This window comes from Dermacentor andersoni, chromosome 9, assembly GCF_023375885.2.
Source record: "Dermacentor andersoni chromosome 9, qqDerAnde1_hic_scaffold, whole genome shotgun sequence".
NCBI classification, from domain to species: Eukaryota; Metazoa; Arthropoda; class Arachnida; order Ixodida; family Ixodidae; genus Dermacentor; species Dermacentor andersoni.
Window position 1 is genome coordinate 116202420 of NC_092822.1, and position 21491 is coordinate 116223910.

The following is a 21491-nucleotide window of genomic DNA, read 5'->3' on the forward strand; positions in this document are numbered from 1 at the left end:
TCTCGGACCCGCGACCAAGCACCTCGGGCGCCGACGTCTCGGACCCGCGACCAAGCACTTCAGGCGCCGACGTATCGGACCCGCGACCAAGCACCTCGGCCGCCGACTTATCGGACCCGCGACCAAGCACCTCGGGCGCCTACGTCTCGGACCCGCGACCAAGCACCTCGCACGCCGACGACTCGGACCTGCGACCAAGCACTTCACGCGCCGATGATTCGGACCCGCGACCAAGCACCTCGAGCGTGGATGAAACGCAGTCGAGATTCGGCAGTACAATTCAGGCTCACTTGAAACCGCACTACATATCGATAGAAGCTTCTCGTGGGCGAGCCGAGACAGTGCAAGCATCACTCAATTCTGCTTCGGCGACCGAGAGAAAAATGAAGCTCAGAGGTGAGAGAAGAAGTTGTGCCGATGTGGAGCTGGCGGATGAGTTTTTGGTGGTGCAGGTCACAGCATTGAATGCTTTGTACAAGAATGCGTTGTGCCAAGAATGCTCTCAGCCGGGACTGACTGTTCATTTGGGAACAAGGCATGGATTGGCTGCACGAATGCTACTGACCTGCAATGCCTGCGGCATTGTTGCAAGTGAATGGCCATCGCCGCGAGTAGCGGGTGGTAAGGCTTTTGACCTGAATATGCATGCAATGCAAGTAATTGAAACCACCGGCAGAGGGGCAACTGCATTGACTGACTTTTGGTCAGTAATGAACGTTTCACACAGAGGCTTGCACCATAAGACATTCCAAAGACATCTGAAATCAAAATTCAGGCCTGCTGGTGAGATGGCTGCGGCAAGTCTCTTTTCTGATGCTGTGGCAGCCGTGCAGAAAGTTTACAGCGAAATGGACCTGGCATTCACAAAAAATGTTGACAGTAGTCTACGACGGGACATGGATCACACGTGGTCATGCATCGCATATTGGTGTGGCCACAATAATTGAATTTTACGCTGGTCTGGTATTTGACTGCGTTGTGCTCTCGAACAGATGCCATGGATGCACGCTTGGGCCGAAAGAAAACGATGAAGGCTACAGTGAATGGAAAGAGAATCACGTGTGCCAAAAGAACACCGATGCAAACTCAAGCCGAATGGAGGTCGAGGCAGCGTTGATCTTGTTCAGGTGACTGGAAAGGAATGACCTCCGCTACACGTCTATTGTTTGTGATGGGGATAGCCGTACTTTCCAGGCCCTTTGTGAAGACAAGGCTTATGGCTTCATTACATTCACCAAAGAGGACTGTATCAGTCAAGTGAAAAAGAGGATGGGTACAGCCCTGCGAACACTTGTCTCAAAAAGTAGAAGTAAACCAATTGGAGGGAAGGGTGGCCTGACCCAAGACCTAATCAAAAAGCTCACCAATTATTAGGGCATGGCCATACGTAACAATAGTGAAGTAGATGATATGCAAAGGGCCACAATGGCAACCTTCTATCATATCACTTCAACAGATAAAGACCCTCATCATGAGCTCTGCCCTCCAGGACCCCTGAGCTCGTGCAGACACCGGGCTGCAGAAGCTGAAGGTAAAGCTCCGCCAGAACACAAGTACAAATTGGCAACACATGTTTAAGCTGCGTTGCTGCCTGTGTATCAACGCCTCTCGGATCCTCAGCTACTCAGCTGTTGCCAAGGCAAGAAGACTGAATGCAGCCGAGAGACTCCACTCTGTCATTTGCTCAATTCTACCAAAAGAGCAAAATGCTTCATTGATCGCAGCGGAGACAGCTGCCGATGAGGCAGTCTGCAAGTGCAACGCCGGAACGCTTCGTGCATACAGACAGTTTTGTGCCTCACTTGGCTTGAAGCCAGGAAAGCATTCCCTTCAAAGAGCTGCAGAAAAGGATGCCCTACGAAAAAAAAAGGCATCGAAACAACATCAAATAAAAGGCCGCATGCCCAAGAAGCCCCGCTGTGCTAAGGACACCAAGGAATACAATCCTGGTGCATTTTGGAAGAGTGGAGGCAAGGCAAATTTTTCTCAAAACTGTGTTTTTGCCTTTCTGCTCAGTTTGTGCAGCTGCTTTCTTTGTTACCGTTTGGCTTATTCTGACTGTTTTTTGTCTTGTTCCTTGGGCTACAGTGCAGGTCGTGACATTCATGCTTTTAGGCCTTGACGTTTTATAAATTTATGATGCGGCTATTCGTTCATCCCGAAAGTGTGCTTGATACGAAGGTAACATAAAAAATGACACTCCAAAAAATTTGTGTTGAAAAAAAAAGCAAGAATGTCACGACCTTCAGCGTGCATTTAGCTATGTAGTTAGTACTTAACAAGCCTTCTATCAGGTTCTTTAAGTTCCCAAGGCTCTTCACAAAGTTCGAGGTTGAAACATTCTGCTGAATCAAATTTAATAAAATATTCTAAAGGTATCACTCTGAAACTTTTATGGAAGCACCAGGGAGACATTCTAAACATTTGTGCCAATTTTAATCAAAATCCATGAAGAAATAAGGAAGTTGATTTTCAAAGCCACGTACCCCCTTAAATGCATTAGCATTCTTTGGGTACTTCACATACTTTCCGGGCGCTATCTATCTGTCTGTCTGTCTAAGCATTTCCCCGCCTTTCTGGGTCACTGGGTAGACAGTGTTCGAATTGGTAGCACATCGGGCTGCTGTGCTCAGGTAACCTAGGGTTCGAAACCAACCATCGGACCAACCTGGGTCACCGAGTATGTGGCAATGTGTACAGACGTTCCGCTTCTCAACGAACCTCTTTCGTGCCAGTGGGGCCCTGGAATAGGGGCTCCAACCATCGTGCCTTATTTTATTTAGATTGAATAAAGTTTTACTCTCTCTCTCTTTCGTGCCGACATGAGTCGCTGTAGATGCGGGCCTGGGTATGCAGATACTGCTGTTCAAGAAAACTGACGCCCACTTGGAGTATTGGTTATGTGCCACTCGCTCTGTGTGGGTCTCCAATTAACCCCTTTATGTCAACTTGGGTCACTGGGTATGTGTCAGTAGGTGTGTGGCCACTCAACGAAGGTCTTCGACACAAACTTCGGTAGCAAGTTATGTGCCGCTCTACAATAAATAAAGAGATAGTTTAAATTTATCCAGTGGTGAGCAGAAACAAGCCCACGTCACAAAGGTTCCTCAAGGACTGCGACCCGACACATTAGTAGGCTGCGCCACAAATGCACTCGGTATGTGCCGCTCTTCAGTGAACCTCTCGCAAGCTTGGGTCACTGAGTATACGCCACTGAGTGTGCAGTCAAGCAAGGGAACAATTCTCAGCGTTCACATGCACCGGTGCGCTCATGCTTCTCGTCTCGGAGGCCTCGCGTGGACTTCTAGCAGTACTATAGAAGGTGCAGCGTGTCAAAGAAAGAAACGTGAGGAGCCCGGTTGGCGTAATTCATTTTCCAGGGCAGCAGGGCCCTCGACTGTAGCGCCGCCACTCGGGAGGACGTGAACCACGCCGGCACCTCGACTCTGGGCACTTTTTCTCCCTAACAACGCCATTAGCCTAGGTACTAATGCAAGAAACGCCCGTGGGTCCATTCGTCCCTAGCTATGCTACCACACAACTTGAAACACAGCCGCAATAGACAAGAACGGCACCGAGAGCGGCGCTGCTGCGCCGGTGTTGAGAGCGCCGCATGCGAAGCAAAATTCTATTAGCGGGTGGTACCCCTCTCCCATCTCTCGTTCGCGCCGCCTTGATTGCCTCCTGCACTGCGCGTGTTTGGGCACGTTTCGCGCCGCGCGCGGTGTGTGCCTACGTGTGCGCGCGTGAAGGGCGGTGTACAGTCTGTTTCACATTTAGGGGAAAACTCGGAGCGCATTGCATCGCGATGCGGCGAGCGCTTGAGTCAGGCGGCGGCAGCAGCTCGCGCAGGTGCTCAAGGGGCGGGATCTTGAACGGCGTCGTCTGCAACGGCGGCGCGCGCTGGCCGCATTGTTGCTAAACGTTCTACTATCAGTTGCAGGGCGCCGATCTCATCGTTACGGCGTGAAATGAGCCGGTATTCTTTACTATGCGTTGTGCGACGCCAACTGATATGCCTCGAAGGTAAGTTCATCGCTGCAGGGCAGTCATAGACGACGTACTGATTCCATACATTCTTGACGGCCCGTTTCTGGAAGGCGACTATATATTCTAACGCGATAGGTCGCCTATCCACACTGTTCGTGTGGTGCAACAACTGCTAGAAGAGCGCACAGTCACTCTCTTGGAGTGGCCGCCTCAATCCCCGGGCGCCAACATCATTTAAAATGTCATGGGCTCGTTGAAAGTATCGCTGGCGCACCATCCCCTCTATCAGTCGCCCGAGGATAGGCTTCGATCCACCATCGTCACCGACTGAGACGTGCTGCGAATGAACACATCCCTGATCAAGTCATTCTGCACTTCACTTCCTTCCAGGATGAGCGCTGTCATCGCTGCCGCTGGGGACATGACGAGATACTGAAGTTCCGTGCGTGACGTGTCCAATTCCCCGCCGGCGGGCAGAGTCTGTCTGGTGTAGCGAATGATTGTCGAGAAAAAATCATTTCCAGCTCAATGTCTGAACCTAAAACATTCATTTAATCGTATCCGTTTGTTTCATCGTGTTCGACTCCCATAGTTGTCATTGTTGAGTGCTTTGTTTTCCTTTCGAGTCAAACAAAGACTGAACACGTTGCGCGCACATCTTAGTGCGTCTTGTCGCTGCTTATTACGGTAGCACACACAGTGAAGAAATATACGTGCACTGCCCCTGACAGTAGCACGCTTCCCGACAATGCGGCCAGCGCGCGCCGCCGTAGCAGACGACTCAGATCACGACTCCGCCCCTCGAGCGTCTGCGCCTGCTCGAGCTGCTGCCACCGCACGAATCCATTGCTTGCCGCATCGCGATGCAATACGTTCCGAGTTTTCCCCTAAGTGTGAAACAGACTGTACACGCTTCTATTTGCCTTTAAGAAGATCGGTACGCTTGACGATTGTTTTTATGGCTGCAATGCGGCGAAAGGGCAGCGTCTGCTTAACCATGTAAGTGACGCTGAGCAATTGATTGGAAACGACATCGTATGTACCGCCGGAAAAATCGTCAGCACATACGATGCGGCACATACATACGGCACATACGAGCTAAAGTCATTTTTGCAGTTTCTCACAATATGTTTGCTACAAATCCGTGTTGTCTCTGATGGCGACAACGGTCTTCCATCGACACTGTGCGGAAATAAACAAAATATATCGATGACTTAAATGATATTGCGCTACAAAAAACGACACGGACGTGAGAGACGACACACCAAGCGCATGTTGTCGACACACCAAGCGCTTGGTGTGTCGTCTCTCACGTTCGTGTCGTTTTTTGTCGCGCAATATCATTTAAGTAATGGATTACCAACTTGCCCGGAATGCTGCTCTCAAAAATATGTCGCTGCATAGCACAAGTATGACATGCGAACACAACTTTAACTAGTGCGTCCCCTACAATATGGAATAGAAGCAGCAGTGTAGACAGCTTGGCCATTTTTTAACAGTGCTCAAGAGACGGAAGTTGAAAGTATTAGTAATCATTCCTGCTTCAGCAATGCCGGCGCGACCAAGACGCTGGCGTGAATCGTCCAGCAACTTGATCGATCGGTGCAGTGTTGAAGCGGGAATGAACTCTGGTCACGCTCAATGCATCGTGCACATATTCACTTTCTCGGCACGCGTGAAGTTCGGCCACTGCTAGCGCATACAACAGAAGTGGTTTCCATTCTTGGGCAGCGCATACATAAACGAAACACGAGAAAGACGACAGGACAAGCGCTCGTCGAACAACTTAAAGTTTTTATATGAATAAAAGGATTATGTACCGAGTAATTATTAAATTCATGTGGGTTACATATAAAAACCGTCATACACTCAGGAGTGATCAATGAACGAGCTCGCTTCGTTTTCCAGTTGTTTACTTCGCTCGGCGCACCGCAGTAATCCATGTGTGTCGTCTGCTTATTTCGTACCATTTTCTTGTGAATCGGCAGAATTTCACTGGTGGCAACAACCCTTTCGTGTTTACATTCCTGTCGTGACAGTTAACAACACAATAATAATTTCCGGTCATCCGAAGAGGCGCCGTCGCAAACAAGAGACGTTTCGCGCGCAGCGCGAACCGAACGCGGGCGCGACCGAGGGAAGCGGCGGCGGAAACCTACACCCGTTGGAGATGAAATCGTTCCGCCAGGGGAGAAACGAGCGCTGGCGTCTAGGATGAAATAAAACCCCTTGATAATTTGAAAGTAGCGACACTCTCCTCCTCACGGCGCTTTCCTCCTCGATTCTCCTCGCCCGTTGGCTGCGCACGGCACGCTATTCCTCCTGGGCTCCCGCGGACGGACCGCAGGATTCTATGGAGGTCTGTTATTTTGGGCCAGTTGCGTGCACCAGTGGGGTTGAAAATTTTGAGAAATGCTGATAACAGCATCGATAATGCTGGAGGCAACGTTTATGAGGAGGTTGGTTTTTTCTTAAAGCCGTATGAACTGGGTATACTGGTTTAAAGGAAGTTTTGAGGCGAGTTCTATACTCCAGACAATTTTTCTGCCACACGATCAGACGCTTTACTTCGTGCGTCTGATCTAGTATTCATTGTGACACATCCCTTTGTGTGTGGCTTATTAAACGAAAGCCTTAGACCTCTGTTTCAAGGTCCCGTTGTGAGCTACATAAAATATCGCGTGACCGAAGGAAGGCGGGAAGCGAACCAAAGCATATGCAGCCGCGTATAAGAGATGATTAATTATTAGCAAAGTAATGATTGATTAGTGATTGGATTAAGATGAATTCGGGTGTATTAAGGAGGATTAAGGTGGATTAAAGTCGATAAAGGTGCATTAGGGTGATGAAGGTGGATTAAGGTCATAAGGGAGGTTGGATAAAGGTGGATGAAGGTGCGTTGAGGTGCATTAAGGACGATTATAGTGGATTAGGGTGGATTAAAGTGCACGAAGAAGGATAAGGGTGGATTAAGGTGCATTAAAGAGGATTATGGTGGGCTAGGGTGAATTAAAGTGAATGAAGGAGGATTAGGGGGATTAATAAGGATTAGGGTGGACTAAGGTGGATGAATGTGGATTCGGGTGGATTAAGGTGAATTAAGAACGATTATAGTGGATTAGGGTGGAATAAAGTGAATGAGGAAGCATTACGGTTGATTAAGGAGGATTAAAGTGCCTTAAGGAGGGTTAGAGTAGATTAAGGTCGATGAAGGTGGATTAGGGTGCATTAAAAAGGGCTTTTGTGGATTATGGTGGATTAAACTGAATGAAGGAGGATTAAGGTCGATGAATGTGGATTAATGTTCATTAGGAGGATTATGGTAGACTAATCGGTCTTAATACTCAATGAACCCTAATTCCCCTTAGTCTCCCCTAATCCACCTTAATGCTCATTCATCCACCTTAATCCAGCTTAATTCTCCCACTCCACCTTAATACAATCTAATCAACCCACATCGCCCCTAATGCACCTTATCCTACCCTATACGGTCTTAATCCTCCTTTATCAACCCGAATCTATAATAATCCGCCTTAATCCACCTTTCCCCACCTTAGTCCTTATTCATGCACCTTAATCCAACTTAATCCTGCATAATAGTCCCAATCTACCTTAATACACCCTAATCCTCCTTAATCCAACCTAATCGGCCTTAATTCTCCTTTACCAACCCTAATTCACCCGAATCTACATTAATCGACCTTAATCTCCCTTTATCCACCTTAATTCCGCCTAATCCTTGTTCATGCACCCTAATCGGTCTTAATACTTTGTCCACCTTAATCCCCCCTAATCCTTGTTCATGCACCCTAATCGGTCTTAATACACTTTCATCAACCCTTCACCTTAATCCACCATAATCCGCCTTAATTTCCCTCCACCCACCTTAATCTTTATTCATGCATATTATCCTCCTTAATGCACTATAATCCACCTTAATCTTCCTTAATACACTCTAATCAACCTTAATCATCCCTAATCCACCTTAGGTCAATCACCAATGATTCATTAATTAACTTGAATCATTCTCTTATACCGGGGTGGACATGCTTTGGGTCACCTCTGGCCTCCTTGGGTCACGTGATACTTCCAGTTTACAACGCGACCTTGAAACAGAGATCTAAAGGCTTTTGCCTTAAAACTTGAAAAAAGAACTCAATGTTGACTGGCTTACGCTTATCACCCGCAATACCACGGGTATACTTGCCACTGATTTTTTCAGGGCGCAAGGCAGAATCTATAATGCTGCACTTCCGATTGAATAACAACAGTTAGCGACGTGCGAGGTGATGGAGCCGCCCCAGAATATTAAGCATACTGAGGACAACCGCAACAAAAACACTGGTTAGCAGGCCGGAAGAATGAAAAAAAAAATGCAGCATTACGGGATGCTTTGCTACGAGCTATAAGAAAGATGCCTCAGCTCGCAAACAACGCTGTTCTTTGTCGGAACAAAGTTCTCTCGGCCAATGTCATGCAGCCACTGCTTCCTGCGCAAGCCGTCACGCTTTCCTTGTGGCATCACAAAAACGGCACAACCATCTTCAGGCTTCTTGCTGCTGTTATATGCGCAACAGGCCGGCATAGCGCTAGCACATAGAGCAGGAAACACAGCGTATAACGTTCGCTGCGCCGAGTTAAAGGGCCGAGCCAGCCGTGCTGAAGAGGAAAATGGCGCGAACGAAAAAGAAAAACACAAGCAAAACTCAAGATCCGCGCGTTTCCAAGGGCAACGGCAGGGAGACCAATCGTCGTGCACGAAAACGGGGGCAAAACGGGGGAACGCGCAAGGGGCGAGGAGGAGGCGAGGAGGTCGCGCGGCGGCGGCAGAGTTCAAAGAGTGTCGCTACTTTCAAATCATCAAGGGATTTTAGGATGAAACTTGGCGTGCGGTCGTCTATGGAGTGGCAGAAGTCACGCCTCTTGCATTTGTTGCTCTGCCGTGCTCTGCAGTCGTAAATCGTCTTTTCTCTGTCGCGATGGGGGCATATGAAAACCCAATAATCGCAAAGTGGTGAGTAAAGCGTCTGAAATTAACGACGCGGTATCAGTATTTCTGAACTTTGGTGCCGAAGCATCGGTTGTGATTCTTGCGGGAAATTTACACCATTATGCATCGCGAGTTCTGCATTTACGAAGTAACCTGCAGTACAGGTTAATGACTGTAGAGCGTGTAAAAGCTGTACAGCGACATGGCGATTTGGCCTACGTTTCTGGGCGAGACGCAAGATAGGATAAACACGTGTGCTTAGTGAAGCTACTAAATTGTAGAAGTTACGAAGCGCTTCTAAATTAATTAAATTATGGGGTTTTACATGCCAAACAAAGTGCTTCTAGTTAATAAGCTGCCACATTTGATTACATTGGTTTGTAAACAGAGGTAGGTGCGATAGAAATGATTTATTTCTTCCGAGGTGTGCTTCCAAAATGCACTTTCTTAACTTCTTGTAACATGAAAAGCAAAGTGCATAAAATTTTTTTCTTTTGTTTCCACGCAGCGCAGGAGCCCTAATCGACTTTTTGTGCAACAAGTTTATGCCGTTCTCCTGTAATTATCCATAACTTATGCAAACAGTTCAAGCCGGCGTAAACCGTTACGTTCTAGCACAGGGTTGAACTGGAAATCACATGCTTGTGATTCTCTTTTAACCCCGTAGAGCATGAACTTTTGTTCTGTAAAAAAATTAAACAAGCCTTTGTTTAGGCCAGATATGCCTGAAGCAACCGTGCAAATTTGCTAAAGAAATTGCTAGTTGCAAATTTATGAGCGGGAATTGTCGCATACGACCTTGCAGTTACAAGTTCATATGCATTTAAACTGCGCATGTGCTTGCAAGGCAGTGAACGATTCATGACAAGCATTAGTGGTGAGATCATTTGATACTAAAAATAATTAACAATCTATAACAGTGCTGCTCAGCTATCAACAATTTGTGTTGTGGTGGGGAGCAATCTGGCTAATACAATCTGTTAGTCAGCCTTCAAGAGCCCACCAAGAAAAAGAAATTTCCTTTTTAGACCACGCAAATCTTTGATAGCCGAGCAGCACACTTGGTATAAAATTGCCGATAAACTCAAAAAAATAATAATATCAGAACTACTGAAATGACTTGACACATTGCTTTGCTTTAAGTGATGGAGTATATTTCTCACAGCTCTAGTCAGTATGCAAGTTAGACTAAAATTTGATGTCTTCCTTGACTGGCTGATTCATGCCTTCAATGTCTTTTATTCATTTATGCATTTTTACAGACCATTTATACACCTTGGTTTTATGTTTGCTTTGCGTTGTTTGAGTTTGGCACAAGCTCAAGGAAAACCTTTTTTTTTTCTTCTGGGAGTTGTTTGTTGCTTCTCTTATTAGCTTCTGGAACATGACAGGTCCCAAGCTATCTTCACTGTTCACACTGTTGGCATTTTCATTTTCTTATAAAAAAGTATAGTTGATGCAAACGAATAAATTTTGCCACGAAACGCGTTATTTCGTGAGAAAACATCTCTACTGTCCTCCACAAAACAAACTGTAATGTCATGGTAATGGGCAGCACAAACAACGAAGATTTGTGCGACGTGTACGCGGATTTCCTGTGCGATCACCCGCGGAGCGTTTTTCCGCTCCGCTGGCCGATTCGGATTGGTGAAACCCGAGCGCTCGCTCGAGGATTTCGGCGGCCGCTCCAGATCGACCAGTGAAAAACGCCATAAGAAAGAACCGCACACAACGAGTGCTGAACTGCAACTACATTTTATTCATAGAAAAGTATTTTTAAATACAAACAAGGTTATCTAACCCCAGCTATCGTACGACATGGCAACAGAAAAAGGAAAAACAACACAGACGGCAATGATAACAAAGACTTCAAAGCATAAGAAAACATATGTTGACACCAGGTACGAATTATGACAGACTATTTCAAACTCACTTGTAAAGAATTGCACATGTGCCCACCCCTTTCCTAACAAGGTTATTTCAATTTGTGAAAGTGATACCAATGCCTGGCTGATGCACACAGTTCTTCTTTTCTTTGTATGGTATGTCTCAAGAAGCTGGCACATCCTCCGATTTTTGTGCTGGAAAAGCACTTCAGCCTCACTAAATATTGGTGTGCAACTGCTCCTGTTGCAGTGAAAGGCCAAGTGGGAATGCACTGCATCTATAGATCTCCGAGTTCATCCTATTAGTAGGATATTAGTAGACAGTATACCAGCCCGATTTTACAAGGCACAGAATGCATGTGGTGCTTGACTTTGCTAGTGCCTCATTCGGGAGCACTGGGGCGGGCACGGGCTCTTACTGCTGCAGCATGACAAAAACACCATCCATGTTATAATCGCTGGAAACCATCTTCAGTCGATGTCAGACTCATTACTGCTACACGCTACCATGAATCAACACAACTGTCCCAATTTTCCGTTCTTTTGAGTATGTTGCTTCTAGTACAAAGGGCGCTTTTCCATGTGTTCATGCTGCCTATTGCCATGAATCAGCACCAATTCGCCTATTTTTCCAGAACTGCATGTTGTATCATATATTATACAGCAGTTAATGCTTGGCTCACAGAACCAGCCAAATTCATTTCTCTATTGAAACATTGCAGTAGGCTTATAAAGAGTAAATAAATATGCTGATATTTTTTTTTTGTGTGCCGATTTAAAGTGTGCAGGTTGTGTAAATAACCTGTGTATATTTAAGACTTTCTGCACATTGTGTGATGAGATGCCAGTATGCATTGTATTTTCAAGCAGAAATACCCTATATCAAGTGCAAAAGTCGCTATGTACTTTTTCATCGCTAAAGAGAACATAGATTCATAACTGTCTGCTTCCTTTAGCGAGTGAAATAAGTTAAAGTTAATGTGTAACATTCTTTCCCGTCATACACGGTATCTTAACAGTAATCGCCAATTACTTTGGGCAAAAGCTTTATGTCTGAATACCAAAAACATTCATGAATATCTTGAGCAGTTTATTTCTGCCTGAAATCATCATAATGAACTTGAGCAGCTTTCAAGCGTCTAAATATATATAGACCTTTTCATCGGGCGAGGAGGAAAAGGCGCGTGGCGAGCCTTTCTTCCTCTCTGGCATGTGCAATCCTGCGCGGCGCAGCTGGAAAGTATTGCTGTCGCGTGCTGCGGAACGATTTCGAGATGTTTCATATCGTAATTTGTGAAATTTCCCCAATGTCCATTCATATAAGGTCATCAGGAAAGCCTCCCGGTGCATTGGTCACTACAGTACGCGGAAGTATCTCTTTAGGGTGCAAACACGCGACGCGTAATAGAGTATTTTAGTTGAGCGTCTTTACGGTACGCTCCGCTCCGGGTGGCCCCGCTAAGCCAAAGCGGAGCGGTGGGCCGGCGGAGCGGCGGGCGAGCTGCCTAGCGAGGGCTCCGCAGCTTGTAAAGCGAACCGTGTTTCTCGCTCCGCTAGCCCGCTTGCCGGCTAAGCGGACGGCGCATGCGCATTCGTGCTTCCGCTCCGCTTAGCTGCTTAGCGGAGCGTAAACACGCTCAACTAAAACACTCTATTATCAGCCGCGGTGTGCGTATGTGTGAATTATTTTGCGTGTAGCGGTTTTAATTCAACGAAGAGAACCGGTTTCTCTGTACTACCAGCATGAAATGGTAAATCTGCTCACTATCTGATCGCTTGGCGTAGGGGCTAAACACATGAAACATAAGAGCGCATGCTCGTGTGCGGCCAACCTAAGGCAACTACGATCGGCAGGTGCTATAACAAACATTTCTTATACACCGGCATCGTTCTCACGCATTTCAAGTCTAGTACTAAGGCTTGAAGTCACTATATGTCTACGCTAGGCGTCCGGCATGAGGCCGATGGCGCTGCTCAACACAGCGATCACTGCGGTTGGTGAACCAGCAGGATACATATACAAGCTATGTGATTCGGCATTGCCTTTTTTCCCGTAAAGGCATAATACAAGGTCGATTCAAATAGGTCGCGAAGCTTCGGGCGAAAAGCGGTTCAGTACAGATTGTCACCGACATCAGCATGGGGGGTTATGGGAGCAGCGATTGAAGCGCGACTAGGTTTGGAGGGAACAAACATAGGGAAAGAAAAACGCGTTTTTTAATTCAAACGAGACACAGTTAGATTCATTCAACGAAAATAAAATTCCTAGTCAATTTTATATATTCGTGACGTGTTAAGAAAATACAAGTTTAATTTTATTATTATTAATAAATGCATTTCTTTTCAGCGCCCATCGCTACAGGGGGCGTTGACGCCACTATCACTCGCAATGCAATGCACGTCTTGAAATGGGCAGAAAGGCGCACTCGTATCACCTGTTGAAATACGCCCCCCTCACAGTTTGTGCTTTCTTGCTTGTCGAAGTTTGTCTGAATTTGGTGACGCGGGTAGCATTGCTTCTTAATCTGTTCAGTCAAAAGTAGTGAGTTACGACCGCCAGATAATTGTGTAGTTGTTTTCGTGCGACTGCGCTGGCCGACGGGCTTGGCATCCAACAATAGGATCAGCACTCTACACCTAAAGCTTTCGTCGGCTTCCAAAGAAAGTATGTTCTGTGCAGGGATGCGATTTCGACAACCATACGGCTGGCCTTTTCCTGCATCGCTTTCCACGCTGAAAGCTCGAAACGCCCATCAAGTCGAATGGCGGGGCATTTGAATATATAGCTCCAAAGGAAGAACAACAAAACAAATTTTGCGCCTTCGAAAACAAAATGACGTCACTTCTGCTTTTAACGGACATGGCGTCACATTATTTTTTCTTCCGCCGGAAGTGTTCCCACCACATACAGATGGCGCTAAGCCCCATGGACCGCCGATGGACCGCCATGTTTTGAACCTATGGGCTCCTATGGAAGCTTCGCTACCAGGTATATTTACCTTGCATGATATATGAGAGGGATCGGATAAAAAGAACCTGATGGCTATTTTCGACGATAAAATTTCCGTGATACGTGTGAGTTCGTCGTACAGAACGGAACGAACACCCCCCTCCCCCCCCCCCCCAAAAGAAGAAAAAAAATCGGTTATCATCCTTTTTCTCGAAAAAGAAAGAGAAAGGAGGGGCGTTTCCAGCGCTCGTTCCGCTCGGACGTGTTTTTCCGTAGCTCCGGATTTTCGCCCCGTTTGCTGTTTTTTTTCGAACTCTGTTGTTTATGGACCGCTTTGGCGGTTCGTAATTACTACTGGCGCCTATCTACAAGGTCCGTCGTCATCTACACCTTCCTGCTGCGTCGTCCAGCTCGAGTTCTTGCGCGGCTTCACGAGTGCGAGTGCCCCCGCGGCACTCGCCGCGTCGGCGCGGAGCATCCAAGCTGCTGTCCGCTGCGTCGAGGGAGCGGAACATTACTGATGCAACTGCCATCCAAGCCAGGAACGTCTCCTTCGTGGGGACAAGTGCAACGTGTGAAGGCGGTACCCTGAGCATGGATACCACCAACATGGAGCAGAACAGCCCTGCTGTCGTGGCGCACACCTCAGCCAAGAGAACGAAGGAAGCTACTGGCCTCCCATCAGGTGAAAATGTAGCTCCAGCAGCCCCGAAAAGACCTCGCTCATCACAAGGCCTGCCCGCACGACCAACACGCACGTCTCCTGAGTCGCCAACGACATCGTGGTACAAAGTGGTTATCATTCCTCGTGCTAGATATGACATGTCCACTCTGCACAACCGTATTATTCAAGCGGCCCTGGACGCCTGCCTCGAGACTTCCCGATTTCAAGGTTTTGCTCTACACAAACCCACTAATACGGTCTCAGTATGGGTGTCTGCTATGGCACTAGTTTATAAACTCGAAGAACTGCAACAAATACAAGTCTCGGAAGAGTGTGTCCTTCCAGTTCAGGCGTACCTCGCCAGTGGTACAGATTTAAGACGCTACGTGGTTAATGGCGTTGACCTTGACGAAGAAGCCGAGAGGCTCCTGCAGGAACTATCGTGTCCCACACACAATGTCGTGGCTGCTCGCTACCTAGGCAGCGGCCGTACTTGCCTAATCACGCTTCAAGGTCCTCATTCCCCACCTGAACGTATCCTGTATTACGGCTGCGTACTGCGCCCGCGTCCGTTCAAGCCTTCCGTTGTGTACTGCTACTCTTGCTTTAGACAGGGACACATGAAGTCATCCTGCCCCTGCCCACCTAAGGACGACACCATGGAGCCTGAACCGTCGGCATCGTTTAGATGCGGCCTATGCCAAACAAACGATCATGACATCACTTCCACGACGTGTCCTACGAAGTTGAAGGCCACCAAGAAGGCTCGACAACGCCATTCTCGACAGCCAGCAAGGACCCCTCGAGATTCATCAATGAAACAAGTCCCTGTGTACAACCGTTACGCCTTATGACCTCGCTGGAAGAGGACGCTAGCCAGGTGACAAAAGCAAGTACAGCGACTAGTGATGCTGCCACTCGTACCTATAGCGCAGCTGTTAGGTCGTCCACTTCACGACCGCAACGGGCATCACAATCGATAGAAGACACGCCGCTTCCTTTGGCAGACGAAGAGTTCGAGATCGACGCTCGCCTGGCCAACCTTGAAAAGGAAATCCAACGTCTCAAGGAACGCCGTACAGTGCTCCGGCGTCGTCATGACGGAGCGTGGCCGTCGCATTCGCCGTCGACGTCTAGTCCTGCTCATATGGCTAACCCGGCATCTGTGTCGAAGCCTCTTTCACCCCAAGAACTCCTGCGCTTCGTTGCGCAACAGCTCCAGCATCTCACCTCGGTTCTACTGGCCAATCTTAATCTATGATGGCTGCTACGTCTTCAAGTGTGCCAGAAGGCATCTTACAGTGGAACTGTCGCGGCATCGCGGGGAAGGTCGGAGAGCTGCGTCAGCGTCTCAGATATGGGAAGCTGCGTGTTTGGGCTCTACTGCTTCAAGAATCCAATGGCCTGCCACCCATTCCAGGATTTGTGGCATACTCATCGCCTTCAATGTTGGATCGCAGGAGTGCTACGCCCGATGTCCCTAGAGGAAAGGCTGCAGCGTATATAAGATGCACTCTTCATCAGACTCGCGTTGGTCTTTCACGGTGGTGTACTCTATGGCAAGAAGTCGTGGCCGTATTGGTTCGTCTCCAACGCACGGACGTTATCATCGTTTCATACTATGCCCGCCCCTACAGCGGTCGTGCGGTTCGGTTGTGTCTCGGCTGGCTGGCGCACCTACGACAGAAACATCCTGGTTGACCCATTATGGTCGCAGGAGATTTTAACGCGCCCCACACCACATGGGGATATGCTATTTCCAGTGCGCGTGGTACATGTGTGCTGGACACATTTATGGACGCCCAATTCACTCTGCTTAATAATGTGTCAGTGCCTACTCGTCGGCGAGACCACCCTCGCGCGCCGCCACACTCACCGGACTTATCTTGGTGGCTAGGAAGGACGACCGTCTCGTGGTCATGTGAACCCGACTGCTGGGGTAGCGGCCATCATCCGATTCACCTTGGCTTATCTTCGGGAGGAACAGGCCGCCTCCGCCGACTATGTCGAGTGGTGGACTGGGATCGATACAGGGCGGTATCAGAAAGCAATGTATCCAACTTCATGGTGGACCCGTCCCATTGTCTTAAGGCGGCATTAGTTGAGGCGACACGTACGTCTTGGGTTGATGAATCGCGAACCGCTCCTGATTTGCAACTTCTGCGTCTCTGGGCGTCGCGCCGCCAAGCAGAACTTGCATCAGAACGTGACCCTGCATCAAATACCCTTCGCTTAGAGGCCCAACGCCTTACTGCAGTAGCTCGGCGCCATGAACACCGCTTAGAACGTAGCCGCTGGATGGACTGGTGCTCTTCTCTCGGACCTTCGTCGTCCAATGCCTCCATTTGGCGCGCCTTCCGGGTAATGGAACGTGGTCGGCGCCCTCCAGAGCCCGCAGCCTGCGCCTTGTTAGCATCGGGCCAGACACCAGCAGTATTCGCAGAAACTGTCGCCCACACCTTTTTTCCGGCTTTGGACACAGCACCGCCTCCCTTCGTTGTTCAAAACTGCCTTCCCGCGGACGCAGGCACGCCGCCTACGCTCTCTGACATCGAGGGTATACAAGCTGCCTTCACTATGGCGGAATTTTTAGCGGCAATCGACCTGTCGAAGCCATGCAAGGCACCAGGACCGGATGGCATACCGTATGAACATTATAAAAACACGGAAGGCAAGGTTCTCGAAGTGCTGTTGGGGGCCATAAACGAAGCTTCGGCTACAGGAGTCATTCCCGATTCTTGGCGGCATGCAGAAATGGTCCCTATTCCCAAACCCGGAAAACCCCAAGATAATATCGCTCATATGCGCCCAATAGCACTAACCTCAACGTTAGGCAAGCTGATGGAGCGTATGCTCGCGACACGTATTACATGGTGGCTCGAGCGGTACTCATGGTATCATCCTGGCCAAATCGGGTTCCGTGCTCATCTAGGCGCAGAGGATGGCCTTGCATACCTATCTTCTATGGTTCTCATCGGAGGCCGCTCCCGAAGAATTCGCACGATTCTGGCAATGGATATTCGTAAAGCATACGATCATGTGAGTCACGAAGCAATTGTAGGAATTCTTCACTGGCTTCAGTTCCCTAGCCGTGTCAGCACATTCGTCGAAGCCTTCCTGTGCGCTCGCACCTTCTCCATTCGCCTGGCTGGCCAAGCAGCAGGTCAGTTCGTCGCACATCGGGGTGTCCCACAAGGATCTGTGCTCGCACCAGTCCTTTTCAATATTGCTCTCCTTCCACTAGCCTGGAAGCTAGCCACGATACATAACGCACAGTACATAATGTACGCAGATGACATCACTGTCTGGTCAGTTGATCCTGAAATCTGCCACCAAGAACAATCCCTCCAAGAGGCCCTAAACATGACGCAGAACTGGTGTGCTCAGATAGGCCTTGACATTTCCAAGGACAAGACGACGTACATGTCAGTAGCGAACAAGTATGGGCGCCGTCTACTGGCACTCCGGCCTCTTCAGTTAACTCTGGATCAGCAACCATTACACGAGGCTTCAACTCTCCGTGTACTCCCCCGCAGGGGCGTCTGCGCCAGCAGGCGTTTGGTGTGTTGCGACACCACGTACCCGAGCACACGAGGGTTGGACCCTCCCGCGTGTAGCCGTGCGCGGCTTAGCCGTGTCTGGGGAAAAGGGGATCCTGGGGGTTGAGCCGAAGCTGGGTGTTTGGACCTTTAAGGCCCCCCGGCGGAGGCAACACACCTCTTCGGCCTCGGCTTCACATAGACGGCACCCCCGGACTGACCCACCCGGGGGAAATCGGTAGTCGCCTCTTCCTGTCCTCCTCTCCAATCTTCGACTTCCTCTCCCACTTTTACATCTTTCCTGTCTTCTCTTCACTTCTTATTACTTCCTTTCTCCACGGCGGCAAGGGTTAACCTTGTGTATCTGCCCTCCCTTGGGTATAATATATTAGGTTATAGTAGCAATGTACGGCTGGCGCCTGCAGCCTTAAGCGTTAAGGCCTGCAGCGTCCCCATGTTGGGCTCCGTGGTGGGTGGCCGCCATTGCTGCCGAACACAAACCGAAATACCATGGGAACACCCGCATTTCCCCGCCTACTTGATCGTCACCCTCAGAAGAGGGGACGCACCGAAGACTTCAGCGCATGTTTGACCCGCATAAAAGAGAACTAACCGAAGTACCATGTTGTCCATAGTGGAAATCCTGAAAAGCAAGCCAGATTCATTTCGCCATTCACAGTAGCAAAATCTTTAACCGAAGCCTTAGGGCCAGGTTATAAGGTAACGAAAATGGCTAGCGGGGACCTTCTCCTTGAGATCCCTCAGAAACATCAATACGAGAAGCTTGGCAGTCTTGTGACATTTGGCAACATACAAATTTCTGTTACACAACACCGAACGATGAATAGCTCACGGGGAGTCGTGTCAGAGGCAGACCTCCTAGACTTGACAGAAGCTGAACTCCTGGAAGGATGGAAAGAACAAAATGTCACTGATGTAAAACGTATTATAATTAGACGAGACAACAAGGAAATACCCACGAAACATCTTATCCTAACATTCTCATCCAGCGTACTGCCAGAAACCATCGAAACAGGATACATCAGATTAAATGTTCGACCATTTATCCCCAACCCTAGACGATGTTTCAAATGTCAGAGGTTCGGCCATGGCTCGCAGAGCTGCCGTGGTCAAATAACTTGTGCAAAGTGTGGAATCCAGGGCCACCCCTCAGACAACTGCAGTGGCACACTTCATTGTGTGAACTGCAGTGGTGACCATCCAGCCTACTCACGCTCTTGTCCAAACTGGAAGAAAGAAAAAGAGATAATCACGCTTAAAGTCAAGGAAAATATTTCGTTTAAGGAAGCCCGTAAACGGTGCTCACCTTTCCACAACACACCTTATGCTGATGCGGCGCGTCGGGGGGCAGCGTCGCAGCGGCCAATGCCAAGTGCCCAGCCCGCGTGCAGCGAGCAGGTACCTTTGGCTCCTGCCCCCAGGGTGGAAGTAGGTAAGCCTACTCCATCCAACCAGCAACCAGGCCAGGCTACCCTTGGGTTGCCAGCCCCACAAGACTTTTCTGCGGCAACCTACGCTACACGCAGCGATCCCGCAGTACCGATAGTGGCCCCGAAGGTAGGCGCAGCCGAGGCTGCTTCGACTTCCCCGGCCCCTCCCAGCGCTGGCAACAGCCGGCGCAGCCAAATTCCACAGGGTGCCCCATCGACCTCCGGGCTGGTGGGCGCAGGGGTCTCGCCTTCCGAGGTGAGACTCTCCCGAAAAACTTCTCGCTCGCAAGAGCGCGTGTCCGGCGCCTCCCAAGAGGCAATGGACACAACACCTATCCCCACGGCGCACCAAGCGCCTAAGGAGCGGCGAGGCTCCCTCGAACGCTTCAAAAAGAGTAAAACCCCGGTTACAGGGCCTCGAAAGAGCTCTGGAACCTAAGCTCTGAAATCTCTGTAATTAATACTTCTGTTTCCGTATACACAGCACTTATTTACTACCAATATGGATACACCAATAATTCAATGGAACGTCAGAGGACTTCTCAGGAACCTTGATGACGTGCAAGAGCTTATACAAAAACACAATCCAAAAGTGCTGTGTCTACAGGAAACACACTTAAAACCACAACACACAAACTTTCTCCGACCGTATGTCACGTTTCGCAAAGATCGCGATGATGCTGTCGTATCATCAGGCGGTGTTGCCATTTTGGTTCATAAAAATATTTCCTGTCAGCGTTTACAGCTACAAACGCCCCTTGAAGCAGTGGCGGTTCGAGCTGTTCTTCTAAGTAAACTCGTCACCATTTGCTCGCTCTATGTACCCCCACACTTCAAATTAAACAAACATGAATTTCAGTCATTTATAGACGAATTGCCAGAACCTTATCTTGTCCTCGGCGATTTCAATGCGCACAGCTCCCTGTGGGGCGACTCTCGTATAGATGCGCGAGGTCGTCTTGTTGAACAGTTCCTTTTTTCTTGTGGTGCGTGCCTTCTGAATAAGAAGGAACCCACATATTACTCTCTAGCAAACAGAACCTTTTCTTCAATCGATCTCAGCATAGTCTCTCCTTCTATTCTGCCCGAACTCGAATGGGAAGTTACAAAGAACCCTTACGGAAGCGATCACTTCCCCATACTAATACGAACACCTCAAGAAAACGAATATCCACCACAGGCACCTCGGTGGAAGATTGAGACAGCTGATTGGGACAAATTTCGAACTCTTACTGGTATCTCATGGCATGACATCTCCTCCTTAGAAATTGATGCAGCTGTGGAGTATTTTACAGCCTTTATAATAGATGCCGCATCTAAATGCATATCACAAGTAAATGGCCTCTCGTGCAAACGGCGCGTCCCGTGGTGGACCGACGATTGTAGGATCGCACATAAAAAACAGAACAAAGCGTGGGGTTTGCTACGCGCTTCTCCCACTGCAGAAAATCTTATCCACTTTAAAAAAGTAAAATCCGAAGGCAGGCGAACCCGCCGACAGGCCAGAAGAGAAAGCTGGCAGAAGTTTTTATCGGGCATCAACTCGTACACAGATGAGGCCAAGGTCTGGAGCAGGGTTATTAGGATAATAGGGCGACAAGCACAATCACTCCCTCTGGTAAACACACGAGGCGATACCCTGCAAGCTCAGGCAGACTCACTTGGGGAGCACTTTGAGGGCGTCTCGAGCTCAACCCATTATTCTCAGTCCTTTCTCAAATATAAACAGATAGAAGAATGTAAGCCAATTATTAGAAACTCCAGGCAGAATGAACCCTATAACCGGCCTTTCAGTATTGCCGAGTTGAGAGCTGCGTTGAACACATGCAAAAGCACTGCACCGGGACCTGACAGAGTCATGTATGATATGATCAGAAACTTACATACTGACACACAAGTTACACTACTCACACTTTACAACACTATTTGGGCTGCGGGATACCTCCCATCTACATGGAAAGAGGCGATTGTCGTTCCTGTCCTGAAGCAAGGAAAAGACCCCTCCTTGACAGCAAGTTATC

The 21491-nt window shown here is 48.7% G+C and overlaps 1 pseudogene; it reads left to right on the forward strand.

Annotated features, from left to right (window-relative positions):
- The window catches only part of LOC140213350 (uncharacterized), a 31731-nt pseudogene that overhangs the window by 901 nt on the left and 9339 nt on the right, over positions 1–21491 (forward strand).